Below are 14951 nucleotides of genomic sequence, written 5' to 3'. Positions count from 1 at the left end.
TAAGTTAGAGCCTCTATCGTCAGATCATTCCTTGGTTTCTGTTCAACATATATTGTGTATACACACTGTTGTTAGTTGTTTGTTTATTTACCCGATTAGCAGTTGGAGACATCAGTGTTGTTAGTTGTTGGCTGCGTGTGTGTTCTTCCAGTATGTATGCTGTTTTAGCTCTGCGCAGATAACCGAGACACCAAACCACGATTGGATTATCCAATAAGACCAGAGATCCATTTTTGTAATGAAGGCACCAGGCTAGGTTTATTGTAGACAAAGCACGATTTTAGCATACCGCAGACTCTACACTAACACATGTATGCTTGCTACAATGGACTAACTCAATAAACAGCAGGAGTTTCTGTTTCTCCCTCGGCTGGACCAAGACACTTTCTTCGAGACTCTCCTTTATACACTAATGCAAACAAGTTGCATATTGCCCCTCTAACGTGTAGTTGCCACCCTCTGCCTTGGTAACATATCATCTCTTACCTTGTACCAGATGGTTCAGCCAAAACTCCTTAGATCATGGCAAAATGATATTGCTACATTTCTTTCAATCTGTGTCCACTCATAATTATCTCCTCCTGAAGAGAGTGTTAATTTCACATGTCCTAACTGTATTCATCATGTCCAGGGGCATAAATACTTACCAGTATAATAAGATCTTATATTTACATAGCCTCTGTCATCTGAAAAGGCTTTTGAAACTGAAATACAAATCATACACTGGAATTGTTTCATCTACTACTGAAATGCAGCTGTCTTTAGAGTAAAAAATGCAGCAACTATTTAATAGCCTAAAATAACATTACACAGTAATTTATGGCTGAAAATGAAGAATACTCCATGCAATCGACACTTTAGATAGGCAGAATGTGACAAATGTAGGCAAGGGCTATGTTATTTTTAATTACCACAAGTGGTTACACCCCTACTCAAGGAAAAAGAGTCAGAAGCTTTTAAATAACCACAGGTGGTTGGGACTTAATTTTTATGCTTCATGCCAAAGTCAGTACCTCCAGCATTGTAGTGCCACTTTACACAATACTAGGGCATCAGTTCAATACTACAAAAATAGTCAATACCACTCCGTGAAATGTTTAGGGGTTACTTGGAGATCTCCCATCCAAGAACTGACCCACAATGCCTAGACTGTAAGAGCTGACAGGAACACAACATGGTGTGATGTGGCTACAAGTAGAGCCATGCTATGTAGCTAAGATCCTATATAAAATAATTCTAAATGTATTGTACTGTAATTGATTGTAACTGCATTTTCCATATACTACTCATGTATAAGCAGAATATGCTCAGTTGCCTAAGGTTAGAACAAAGGGAAAGATACCTAAACAACATGTAAAATACAATGAACTCACGGTATAGCTGTCATCACTCCAGAGACCTACTTTAAACCTGACTCTGTGTTGCATCTGAATTAAAGCAAAAATGATAATTGTTCTGCCAAAACCAAAGACTGTGGAGAGAAAATGCTGATGGGTGAAGAACATACTATGTATTTTGATAGAGACAGTTTAAATATATTTGGGGGTGAGGTGCACAATGATTATGTATACATTTAAAAGCTAAAGTCAATTTTATTTTTCTCTTCTTCATCTTCCTTACTATGTTGTGGTCTTTTTGATGTAGGAATATATATTCATAGATTTTAAGGGCAGAAGTAACTGTTATGATCACCTAGTCTGACCTCTTGCGTAACACATATCAAATAGAATTTCTCCCAGTAATTCCTGCAACAGAAATAATGATAGTAACCCGTTACAAAAATGATGCATAGGATAGCTAGAGAGGGCTGTGTGGTATCAGATTTGAAGGTTTTCATGCAGATTAAAGCAGGGAACCCATAATATTTTTTGTTTGCTATTCCTTTTTGTTTTGAACGGCTTTATAATGTGTACAGATCAAATCACATGGCTGTGTATCCCAGTTCCCATGTTTTTCCTGCTATGCCAAGTTACCGGAAAGAGTTGCATAAATCAAATGACCATACAAAATGGAAGGCACTCTTTGTATTCTGAAGGGCTATAATCAGTGTTCTGTTCAGTAATTGCATAAAGTATGTAATGGCCAAGACTACTCCTGGAAGAGGGAATGTATCAATCCAGTCACTATCTTATGTTGACTACCTGTGGTTAAGAATCCATGTCCTTTCTGGCTGATGAAGGCCCGTGGGGAAGTACTGCATCACTTGCCACTGTTATCCATACTTTAGTCATCTTACTGAAGCTGGTGCAGGACACAGTGCCTTGCTTATTGAGTGGAGCTTCTTGCTGGCAGGGTATTCTCTGTGAGGGCTTCAAGATTCTGGAACTTGTTCTTCCAAAAGAGTCCAAAATACATCAGGGTTCTGGAGTGGGCAGAGTTTCCTACCTGATGAAGGGGATAGGTGGCTGGCTGAGCTCCTGTGAAACTGATTTGAATGCTGCTGAGATTTAATTGTATTTACTGTATAAATAATTCGGTTAGGCTTCCTACAGCCTTGGATGGATAGGAGTCTTTATTATTTTAAATCTAAATAAATAAATATATAAAGATACATGGGCTTCTTGTCCAGCTCCAATTCCAATTCAAAATTAGTATGCTGATTTTCAGACTCCTCATGGACTTATTCTACATTACCTCTCTGACTCCATACTTATCTACCTTCTTTCTTGCTGAATATAACTACACAATTGCCAAGCTCCACTTGGCACAGCTAAGAAGAGGAGTTTGCAAGAGTAGCCTTAAGCACTCCTCCAGTCCCACAATTTTCTGAGAGCTGCTTTGGCTCTCAGCATAACTTTGAGGAGCCTCAGGGCTCCTCTAAATTAGGCTGGCTTGTAACAACCCTACTGGGTATATTACGTCAGATGGAGATTGCCAAAGGGCAGCACATTTGGGTCCCTCCCTCTCTCAGAAAAATACACTCCCATATGGGGGTGTTCCTAGAGATAAATTCTCAGTTGCCCACCTTGAACAATTTTCTGACCCCTGTGTACCACCAGAGTACCATAGAGCGGCTGCATCCTGGGCCCTTATCTGGCTGCCCTGTCTTCCTCCTGCAGTTCTTCATAAAGTAAGGTTGTTCTGTTTTTGTTCACTCTTTTATAGAAACTCTTTCCCTTTTCCTTCTTGCTACATTCTGATCAAAGTGATGCTGGTGTAAATCAGGAATAAATCTAAAGCAATTACTCTGGATTTACTCCTGTGTAACAAAGATCAGAATTTAGACCTCAAATTCACTTAAACCTTGCCTTTGAAATCTTCCTTTTCTCTTTAAGCTTAAAAATGCCATAATGTTCTACTGTGTGGTAAAGTGTGGCTTCACTCTGAAAAAAGTGACTGTAAAAATGGCATTGTCTGTAAATAGTTTCTGCATCAAAAGGTATCATTTTATAAGCAAAAAGCAGTATTTTCTAAACACTAGCTCTGCGTTTGGGTTTGAGGGTGAAGCTAGGTTCTTTCTTCTGATACATTGTCATCAGATACTGCAGGCTAGTTTAGGTCTTCCTAAATGTTAACCCCATTGACCACCTATGCAACTCTTTTTTCTTCAAATTATGCCTTCGCAGACACCTGTCACCCCCATTGTCTTCAGTGGATTTGCGTAGGTGTAACTGATTGGAGTTCAGTAAACATTTCTGGACACGATGCAGAAGATGGAACAGAATACAACTCATTTTTGATTTTTACTCTAGGCTGGCAGGGGTAATGGAAGTAAAAAGCAGTAAAAACACAAGTCCATGGGGCCGGATGCAATGCACCCAACGGTGCTGAGGGAGTTGGCTGGTGTGATTTCAGAGCCATTAGCTATTAACTTTGAAAGCTCGTGGCAATTGAGGGAGGTCCCTGATGACTGGAAAAAAGCAAATATAGTGCCCATCTTCAAGAAAGTTAGGAAAGAGGATCCAGGGAACTACAGACCGGTCAGCCTCACCTCAATCCCTGGAAAAATCATGGAGCAGGTCCTCAAGGAATCCATTTTAAGGCACTTAGATGAGAGGAAGGTGATTAGGAACAGTCAACATGGATTCACCAAGGGAAAGTCATGCCTGACCAATCTGATGGCTTTCTATGAAGAAGTGACTGGCTTTGTGGATGTGGGGAAAGCGGTGGACGTGATATACCTTGACTTTAGCAAAGCTTTTGATACAGTCTCTCACAGTATTCTTATCAGCAAGTTAAAGAAGTATGGGTTGGATGAATGGACTATAAAATGGATAGAGAACTGGCTAGAGCATAGGGCTCAACGAGTAGTGATCAATGGCTCCATGTCTAGCTGGCAACCAGTCACAAGCGGAGTGCCCCAGGGGTCGGTCCTGGGGCCGGTTTTGTTCAACATCTTCATTAATGATCTGGAAGATGGGGTAGATTGCACCCTCAGCAAGTTTGCAGATGACACTAAGCTAGGGGGAGTGGTAGATACCCTGGAAGGTAGGGATAGGATACAGAGGGACCTAGACAAATTGGAGGACTGGGCCAAAAAAAATCTGATGAAGTGCAAAAAGGACAAGTGTAGAGTCCTGTACTTGGAACAGAAGAATCCCATGCACAGTTACAGACTGGGGACTGATGAGCTAGGCAGCAGTTCTGCAGAAAAGGATCTGGGGGTAACAGTGGATAAGAAGCTGGATATGAGTCAGCAGAGTGCCCTGGTTGCCAAGAAGGCTAATAGCATATTGGGCTGCATTAATAGGAGCATTGCCAGCAGATCGAGGGAAGTGATTATTCCCCTCTATTTGGCATTGGTGAGGCCGCATTTGGAGTATTGTGTCCAGTTTTGGGCCCCCCACTACAAAAAGGATGTGGAGAAGTTGGAGAGAGTCCAGCGGAGGGCAACAAAAATGATTAGGGGGCTGGAGCACAAGACTTATGAGGAGAGGCTGAGGGAACTAGGCTTGTTTAGTCTGCAGAAGAGAAGAATGAGGGGGGATTTGATAGCAGCCTCTAGCTACCTGAAAGGGGGTTCCAGGGAGGATGGAGCTAGGCTGTTCTCAGTGGTGGCAGATGACAGAACAAGGAGCAATGGTCTCAAGTTGCAGTGGGGGAGGTCTAGGTTAGACATTAGGAAAAAGTTTTTCACTAGGAGGGTGGTGAAGCACTGGAATGGGTTACGTAGGGAGGTGGTGGAATCTCCATGTTTGGAGATTTTTAAGCTGCGGCTTGACAAAGCCCTGGCTGGGATTATTTAGCTGAGGTTAGTCCTGGTTAGTCCTGCTTTGAGCAGGGGGTTGGACCAGATGACCTCCTGAGGTCCCTTCCAACTCTATGATTCTATGAAAAACATTTTTATTATCAGATATAACTCTGAATACACACAAGAAATAGTTCTGTTGAGAACAAATCACTCCTTAGGGACATACTTTCACTTTTCATTGCCATTTGAAGCTGTACTTCAGAGGTTAGTTCCATATATTAATGATTAGCAGTCTAAAATTTATCATGAAGGATGTTCACGTTCGAGTCCCACTCCCTCAAGGTATTTAACATGCAAATCTGACTTCTGCAACTCTCCTGTGCTGCTAAATGTACTAGGAAGGTCTTCATTATCCATTGATGTCAATAGAATGTCTATGAATTTAAAGCAGAAGTACCTGGTTTTCTGAAGGTGGTAGTCTGTTCAACTACCCTGTCAATCAAGGATTTACATAGGTGACAGTCTGTCAGTGAAGACATTAACTGGAAATGGTGAATGGAGCACATTATAGCATGAAGCAAACTTCTATATCTCCTTGCAGTCAAAGGTCTGTCTTTGATTTCCCTTTAGAAATATATAAAAAATGTGGCATAAAAAGTACAGCTTTTGTCATATTGAGAATAATAATGTGTTATGAGACAAAGGAACAAAGGCTGGAAGTTGAGGGAAATTTAAAAAGGAAAAAAAAACAAAGAAAGATGTGAAACAGTTGTGTTTAGTTTGAAAAATCCTTCATCTTTCCTCTCTTCCCTCTTTTTCATTTAATATACTTGAAAATGCTGCGTTTGGAAACCTACATAAATCTAAATTTAGGCCCACTGTTACTTTACTCTGCATTTCTTTATCGTGGTTTAGTCTTCCATATATCATTTTGTGGAAGGACTGTGTGGCAGGCTATTGTTCTATTGCCCATGTCTTGTTTTATAAATATTTATTGCCCACTGGTGTGTTCATATCTTTGAAGTTACACCCATGTCTCCTTTTCAGTCTACACTCCCTCCTTTTCCCTATGGGGAAAAAAAACCCCTTGTATAACACTTGTGTTTATACAAGAACAGTTTAAAGGCCGTTCATAATTTTTTTTTATCTGCATCTTCCCACATCACTCATCTTTGTTTCGTTTTGAGTTGTTTTTGTTCCCCCCTTCTTACTACTTAGACAGTATAGACCAGGAATAATGAACTAAACAATATAATCTCTGCTGCTGTTGTATGAATGCAGCAGGCCAGATTTGGTCATTCACAAGCTGATTTACCCAAGAGTTGGCTTCCAATAGGTGCCTACAGCCTGTGTGACCGAAACAGCTAGCAGGGATTTCATTTGAATTTACTGGAGGAAACACTGATTAGCCTTTGAGTGCAAGATGCTCAAAAAATCATCGTCAGAGGTTGAAGCTGACTAGCCTGGGGGATTATGTTGTTTTGTGATTCAAAAGGAAAGGAACTTATAAAAATGTCATTAAAATGAATAATATCTGGCTACAATTAGATGGATAGCAGAGCTGCCCTGATTTTACTGCACCATAATAACTGCCTTTTGCCTTATGGTATTCAGTTTATTCACTGTAGAAACATTGGTTCAACGTCCAGATAGAGCCTGATTCTCCATGTTGTTATGCCACTGTAGTGAGGTAGAGTGGCCTCCCTTCAAGCCTGACAGTGAGGGACCACCTGCTACTGTTAGGGCCTGGACTGGAATCCAGTGGCACAGGGTGGGCCCAAGTTCACTTACCTCCTGGTCACCAACCCCACCCACACTGTGCCTTGTTTGTGGCCTGCCTTAGCCAGGAGGCTGTGGTCCCCTAGATTGTGACTGGTGTCTGTTCCAGCTGGAAGGCGGAAGCTAAATACTGCTTGCTGCTCTGCCCCACCCACAGGGTCAGAGCCCCAAACTTTGAGTTGCTGTCTGTCCTAGCCAGGAGGCTTTGGGCTAAAGACTGCTTCTTACTCTGCCCTGCCCAGAGGCCAGAGCTATAGACTCTGTGTGGCTCGGGCCTGCTCAGAGGGCCAGAGCCTCTGTCTAGACTTCCAGTTGGTGGTGGTTTGCTGTCTGATGCAGTAAGGTAGAGTGGCCTACCTCTGAGCCTGACAGTGAGGGATGATATATAAGCCAGAGATATACTGGAGTCATACCAATGTAAAACTGAAGCAATGCAATGGAAAATCAGCAACAGGCTTTCCCAACTGCCACAATAAATTTCTCTTTCTAATTCCTCAGCCTGCCCTTTGGAAGAAAGATGAGGAATTCTTTTTTGATATATGTTGACCTGGAGCTAGCAGTGGGATATCCAGGAGGAGATGCTGGATAAATAGTATAGTAAGAAATGAAGGATTGATTAGCAGGGGAGAGGACAAGGATAGAAAGATAAATATGGGTGCAACTGATATAGGAAAAGTCATTAGACTCTTGAGAATTTATGCAGTTGCTTCAGGATAGATTGTAGAGGGAGCATGAGGAAGGGCAGAGAAGGAGGAGGCAGAGTCTCCAAAGCAGACACTGGAGGAAATCAGATAGGTAAGAGGAAAACATGTAATGTGCACAGTGTCTGAAGGCAAAGGAAAATAATATTTCAAGGAGGAAGGGAGTGGTCAGTCATGTCCACTGAAAGAGAAGGATAAGAATGGAGAAGAGGCCTGTGGAGGCCAGTTGGAAATTGCTGGGGTGCTATATTCTCTGTTGCCTGTTTCCTACCCAGACGCCATGTTGAGGTGGTGTAGAACCACTATGCCTGAGAGAATCCTCAAATGCCATTTAAAGCAGCATTACAGCCCTCGTATGCTACTGAAGTGACAAAAAAGGGTCAATGGCTCAGGCCACTATGTGGTGCTGTCTCTTCCTTATGCATGTCTACAGAAATTAAAGTGGCTAAACGTAGAGGTCATTGGTGAGATGATGTTGGGAAGGGCAGTTTCCACTTCCCAAGAAAGGAGTGGAAAAGACTGTGAAGTCCAAATGAGGGAGATGAAGGAAAATGTTAGGAAATAGACAGTGCTCAATAAGGTTAGAGGAATACGGTAGAAGGGAGATTGGAGATTGTTTTACAGTGAAGGTAAAATGGAAGCTTTTTCCACAAATACCTTAACCCTTGGTGATCTTTGTGCTTTTCTAAAGCTTAGACAAGCGGCGTTAGATCTTGAATAGTCACTTGCTTGGTTTGTACTCATATGTATGTTGTCTTCTGTTATGCTCTCAGCTCTTTTGGATTTCTTTGTATTCATTGATCTTATTGAAATATGGGACCAAATTTGCTTTCAGATAATCAGTGTAAATCTGGAATGCTCCACTGACTTTAATTGCAACAGGACTGGGCCATAATCTGTAGCTTAAAGAATTAAAAGAAAAACATTCTTTCTTTTCTGTATGTTGTGGAGAAGCAGCCTGCATAGGAGCCTGTCTTAGGGAGCTGTGATGGTTCCTGAGGCCAGCTTTGCTCTCAATGTTGTTCTAGTCTGAATAAAGTGGTTACATCATTTCAGAACCTGTTTGGTTGCTTGTCTTGTAAAAGCACAGCAGCTAATAATGAAGGTGACAGATGTTCCTCATCAAATGGACACACAATGGATTACATCAAAAAAAATGCGCCACAGTTCCCTGTCATTGAGTTGCAGTGTTGTGTTTGAATTTTGGACATTGCATCAATAAATGGTGATAGCTCTATTCAATGATAAAGTAACTGTGGAGACCCTCAGTTACTGTGAGGGAGGGTTGGAGGCATACCCTCTTTTTGAATTTTTTGTGGATGTTGTCAGCTAAGGTACCCCTCTTGGCACCTTTGTTATTGAGGGGGAGATAAAGGGTGCTTCTTCTCTTTTCCTATGGCTGTGGCAAGGATGAGTGGAACCTTACAGTTAATTTAGATTCCGCACCATCCACAGAAAGTCTATCTGCTGGTGTCTTGCACGCTACCTTCTCTGTTACTCCCTATTCTGTTTTGTATACAGTGCTCTAGGATAGCTATTTTGCTATAGCATTCCATACCCCATTTGATCTACCTTCAGCAGAAAGAGCAGGGCAATGATGAGGCCCATGGAATTTTTCAGTGCCACATGTAGGCCAAGAAGAGACGCATGCAGCTCACTCCTGTAGCAACCTGTGTGGGACTTGGGGGACGGAGCACAGGTTGCAGGAGGAAAGAGTTTGAAGGAGGCACCAGGAAGTTAGTATGTATGCACATGGTTTGAGTGGTAGCTGCAGTTGCAGCATCTCTGTAAATAGTTCTCGCAATAAAGAGCCAGTTTAGTTTTAGCAACATGAAATCCTTTCATATTATTGCCCAGCATGTGGTACATGAAACAACTCCCACAAGACAAGTAAGCCTATGAGGGGCTGGATAGACTGACATTTACATCACAGGTTTTCCTCCTGGAATTTGCAGCACTGCAGGGCACAACAGAAATGCTAAGATCTGTGGAACCATTCTTCAGCACCACTCCATTAATCTATTCATGTCCACTTATTGTTTAATTTCTCATTAATGTCTGCCAATTTGTTCATATGATATTGGCATTCAGACTAAAACAACACAGAGGAAAGCTGGTCTCAGGAACCAACACAACTTCCTAAGACAGGTTATGTGCAGGCTGCTTCTCCACAACATGCAGAAAAGCAGGAATGTCTTTCTTTTACTTCTTTACTACAGATTATTGTTCAGTCCTGCTGCTATTGAAATAGGTGGAATATTCCAGATTTACACTGGTTATCTGAAAGCAGAATTTGGTCCCATATTTCAGTAAGATCACTGCATACAAAGAAACCCAAAGGGAGCTCAGAATATAACGAAAGGCAACATACATATGAGTACAAACCAAGCAAGTGTCTATTCAAGGTTGAGTGCCACATGCCTCAGCCTTTGAAAAGCGTGAAGATCAACAAGAGTTAAAGTATTTGTGGAAACAGTTTCCATTTTATCTCTATTGTAAAATACAATCTCCCTTCTACTGTTTGCCTCTATCATATGAACAATTTTGCCAGGGATTGCTCCATCAACATGGAATGTACCCCTTGGTCTTCATTGTTCATTCTAAATGAAGCATTTCAGTTACAGTCCAAATAATAGCAATTGTACTCAATATCATTGAAAAAGATAAAGTGATCCACAGGGCACTTAATAGGAATGTAAGAATTCTGGATGACACCGTGCTCCCATCTGTTTATTATATGCTTCCACCAGGGGTTGATGGCACCCCAGAGAGAGGAGAACACCCCCTAATACATTTGCCCATTTATTTAACACTCGGTGAAACGTGTGGGGGTAAATTTCTTCCTGACCCCCTTGAGTGAACAGCTTAATTCCTGCAATGTGAGTTTGATTTCACTTTTATCACTGTTAGTCACTTTATACCTTGAAGCATAAGAACTGATAGCCCTTATAGTCTTGTCTTCCTAGTGCAATTACTGGTACTATTTAGATTTCTTTTTCTGGCATAGTTGCAAATGATATACATATTAATAAAAGCATTCAATTCCTTATTTAATCCCTGCTGCATTGTTAGTGCCAATGATTTTCTCTGGCAGTGACTGTTGATTTGCTGAAAAGTGGTGTTCAGGTTAATAACCTAGAAGAAAGGAAGTCGGTTCTCCAGGCTCTGCAGAAAAAAGTTCTATTTATTGAAAGGCCAACTGGTAGCAAGCATGGAGTGCACTTGAACACTAGGCAGGCAATCAATCATAAAGATGAACCTCAATATTCCTACTTCCTGCAACTTGATATATTGGAACACGACAATGGTCCATATAGCCTGGACTAGCTGTATTCATAGGCAATCAGGACTGCTACAAAAAAAAAGGTAAAACCTTCAGAATGTACCTAAATGTGAAATACTATAGCACCATGGGGAAATTTATTTTATGCCTGTTTGTGCAATTCATAGAACTATTGATCAGTTTATACCTTGATTCATTGGACTAGTAGCCCTTGTAATTTTATCTTGCTAGGGTAACTCCTAATTCTCTTTGTTCTTGTATATGTCTTTAATCCTTTAGTAGTTGGAGCGAAATGTGCTGATGGGTCGTGGAAGAATTAACAGCCTCAAAATGTGTAAGATGTGCTTTGCTTTCTCTTTCAGACTTTGGTATCTTCCACTAACAAAAACATTAATGAATGAAAAATTCCACCACCTCTAGGACCATGTACCTGAATTAATAAGTAGTGAAGGTGGAATTCCGAACTTTAAGATCTGTTTTACACTAAGAGGCATCTGCATGTTTCACTTTTCTGTCTCCCTTTTTCTGATATTTCCTCAGCACCCCACCTTCCCAACCAGAAATAAATATTAAGGAATGAGTACACAAAGCTTAGTGAAACTCCCTTTATTTATTTCACTTGTGTTGTTGCTGTTGTTGTGTAGGGAAAGAACAAGATAACAAAAGGAACAACAAAAAATAAAATTGTACCGGACCCAAACATTTTTAACACTTCAATATCCCTCCAAATGCAAATTCTCTTCCCTTTCTCTCGCTCTGCCTTTTCCTTGCATTCTCTTACACTACAGGCATTTTCTCCCTGAAAGCCAAATTAATCTGTGATGTAACTTCACTGAAGTCATTGGACTTACACCAGGGACAATTTTGGTCCTCTGTCTCGAGCAATTACAGTAGGAATAAATTGGTCACGCAGGCAGAGTGTCTTACAATTAGTGCGCTGAGTTATTCCTGGCAAACCAATAAGAAAGATTTAAAATAAAAATCCCCAAACAGGTATTTTATTTAATGTAAGGACTAAGAATCTACTGGGAGCTGATGAATACTGCCCACTAACTGTACAAAGTATAGGTAGCATGCCTTCCAAATATCAAAATATCAGACGGAATGCCGTGAAAATAAATAACTTCTAATATAAACAAATGAGAACATATCAAACTGTTACCTCTTTAAACATATTGTAAATTAAAAAACCAATCCTTCTACACAATAAATATTAAGAAACCATTGACATAGTGGAAATGTACTCATATAAATTAACAACTTTAATTACATTAGCCAAATAGACATTGGTTAAAGCACTGCATGTAATATGCAAAATAATAATAAAATAATAATAATAACAACATCAACAACAAAACACAAAATGATAAAAACAAAATAGGCTTCATAATATCTTGGCTTTCATAATTTATATATATGTATATACATATATACTGATGTGTGTGTGTGTGTATATATATATATAGTAGATATATATAATACACATATATACATATACATATATATCTTCAACCCATCATCAATGTAGTTTTCAAAGCGTTTAAATACAAAATCCCATTGAGAATTAACACAAATTCACTGTATTTAAAAAAAAATAAAAAATAAATAGCTATAGAACCCAGAAGTTGCTTATTTCTGCCCATGGAAATATAATTTATTATTGTTCATATAAGACCAGCTTCCTATTTCCCTTACTCATACCTCATAGCACCTTACTCCATAAGTAGTCCCTTTACAGGCAATGACACCAGTTGTGGAATTAGGCTCTACTAAGTATTAGTAAGGAGATCAGAAACTGGTTCTTACATTGACCCATGTTGTTATGATTGATGTGAGTTTTAATTTAAAGATGTTAATAACTCCGCTGCATGCCTTCTTGTCTACATTTTAGGAACAGATTCTGCCACTGTTACTCATGTTGAGTAATACTTACTATGTATGTAGCCCCACTGAGCTCAGTAGGATTATTTACAGAGAAAGTCACTATTCAGCATAAGCAAGAGCAACCTTTCTTTTCTTTTTTTTTTTTATTGAGCACATATACTTTTACATGTAAGTAAGCTTCTCCAACTCAGAGGATGCTGCCAACCTCTCCTTAAGTTTGTAGTGCTACACTTACATTAACTTGATGACTTGCATCACATCTAAATACAAATAACGGGGTATTTATGATTCCGTATTATTTTACAATGATTGTCAAGGGACTGCTCCTGTTGAAGTCAATGGCAAAACCCCCACTCCCTTTAGTGGGTACAGGTTGGGGCCCTATATCAACATTCTGCTGTGAAATGTAAGTGCAGAATAATCCCAAAAGGAATCATAACCATCTGCAAGCATTCCCTTTTCCTAAAGCCTTAGAATACAATCACAGATAAATACATTTGTCCTCACAAATACATATCTCAGTGTTGTACATAAGCAGGCTCTCCAGGTTGTATGTACCGTTAACATCTGACGTTTATAGATTTTTTTTTTAAATGAGAGGAGGCAGCATTTTATAATGTCTGGGGAACTTTACAGCAAGAGGGCTGGAGAGATACTGAAGAAATATATTTCAATTTTAAAATATATATTGAAAATATATTTTTAACTTTTAAATTTCACAAGGAGTGGCTTATATGGAAGGGAATATATTAGCATTTAAAAGCCTTTCCTTTTTCTTTTCTTTACTATGCTACTACCTGAAAAGAGAGGTTATTTTCAAGATCACATCCCCTCAAAGAACTTGTCAAATGTGGTAGCAATTTATAATGCTATTTTGAGGACATGCAAATTTAATTAAACCAAATTATCGGAGGGGAGGGGGCTGTGCTAGAATCAGTCAGTCTTAATTAGCATCCCAATTTCTGATTTTATTTTATCATATAGGTTTTCATTTCCCTCTTCTTTAAATAACTCTGACCACAAATGAAAACCCCATGACTGAGTCTAGAGATTGAAGGGAGAGAACCTTTTAAAATTTGGAAACCGGGTGTACATATGAATTAAAACTACTGAGCAGGGTTGGGAACAGTTACTTGTTGTCTTGAAAACCTCCCACTCTTTCCAATATGTATATCATGTAACTCACCCACCACATCTAAAATCTTCTTTTCTTTCCTCACTTGAGAATTTTCTCATGTTAGTTTCATGTTTTCCAGAACCAGTCCCCTTTTACCACATATAAACTTCTGGAGGGAGTTGGCTTTTTGAGCTCTAAAACATTAAGCTTTTTTTAAAAAATGAGGCTCTCTCTGCTCTGGCCAGGAAAATCATGAGCCCAATCCTACTCCAGCTGAAGTCTGTGGGAGTTTTGCCATTGTCTTTAATGGTAGAAGGACTGGAGTTCATGCCAGCAGCTGCTAGCTAACCAAACTTAAAAACTGCTAGCATGAAGTGGCTAACATGGCTCCCTTTGCCAGTGTACACAGGTATTAACTATACTGCAAATTGGTTCACAAAACCATTCTATGGTCTCATGCAAGTCGGAGCTAGTTGGTGTTGGATGTGGCATCATTCATGCAAATACCCTTTCTCTCCCCACACACTGTTTGCCATAGACCAAAGTTGAACCCCAGTCTGTGAAGTCAGGGGGACTACAGACGTGTAAGAGTTCCAGGAGGGCTACATATACAGTTTTAGGGCCTGATCTGAAGCCTGTTGAAGTCAATAGGCATCTTTTTCACTAACTTCAATAAACTTTGGATCAGGTCTTCAGTGTTCCAGAATCCGAGTCACCTCCCATTGAAATCAAGAATAATTTTGCCACTCACTGCAATGGACACAAGATCAGGCACTTGGTTCGTTTAATTTTTAAAGAGAAATTATTTATCTATTCATTTTTCCATTGGCATTTAGTAACCCCTTAAAGAAAAAAACAAACTCCTGTGAAAAATTTAAATCAGAAAGCCTAGATATCTTTTAGAATATTTTAGTGACAAATTTAGTGTGTACCTAATTGTTACAATTTTTACAAAGTTTTTTTTCTTTTTCTTTTTTTTTTTTTTTGCAAACTGCAAACAAGTCTGTAAAAAATGCATTGTATAAAAAGTACATAAATGTATAACCCATTAGCTGT

At 39.7% G+C, this 14951-nt stretch overlaps 1 long non-coding RNA gene across 1 annotated transcript in view; it reads left to right on the top strand.

Annotated features, from left to right (window-relative positions):
* Positions 1 to 14951, top strand: part of LOC137154638 (uncharacterized) — a 164985-nt gene that overhangs the window by 142999 nt on the left and 7035 nt on the right. The gene's annotated exons all lie outside the window — the stretch shown is intronic.

This window comes from Emydura macquarii, unplaced genomic scaffold, assembly GCF_026122565.2.
Source record: "Emydura macquarii macquarii isolate MOO-44397 ecotype Brisbane River unplaced genomic scaffold, CSIRO-AGI_Emac_v2 contig_1263, whole genome shotgun sequence".
In the NCBI taxonomy this organism is placed as follows: Eukaryota; Metazoa; Chordata; order Testudines; family Chelidae; genus Emydura; species Emydura macquarii.
Note: the sequence above shows the minus strand (reverse complement) of the source record. Positions and strands in the feature narration are given on the sequence as shown.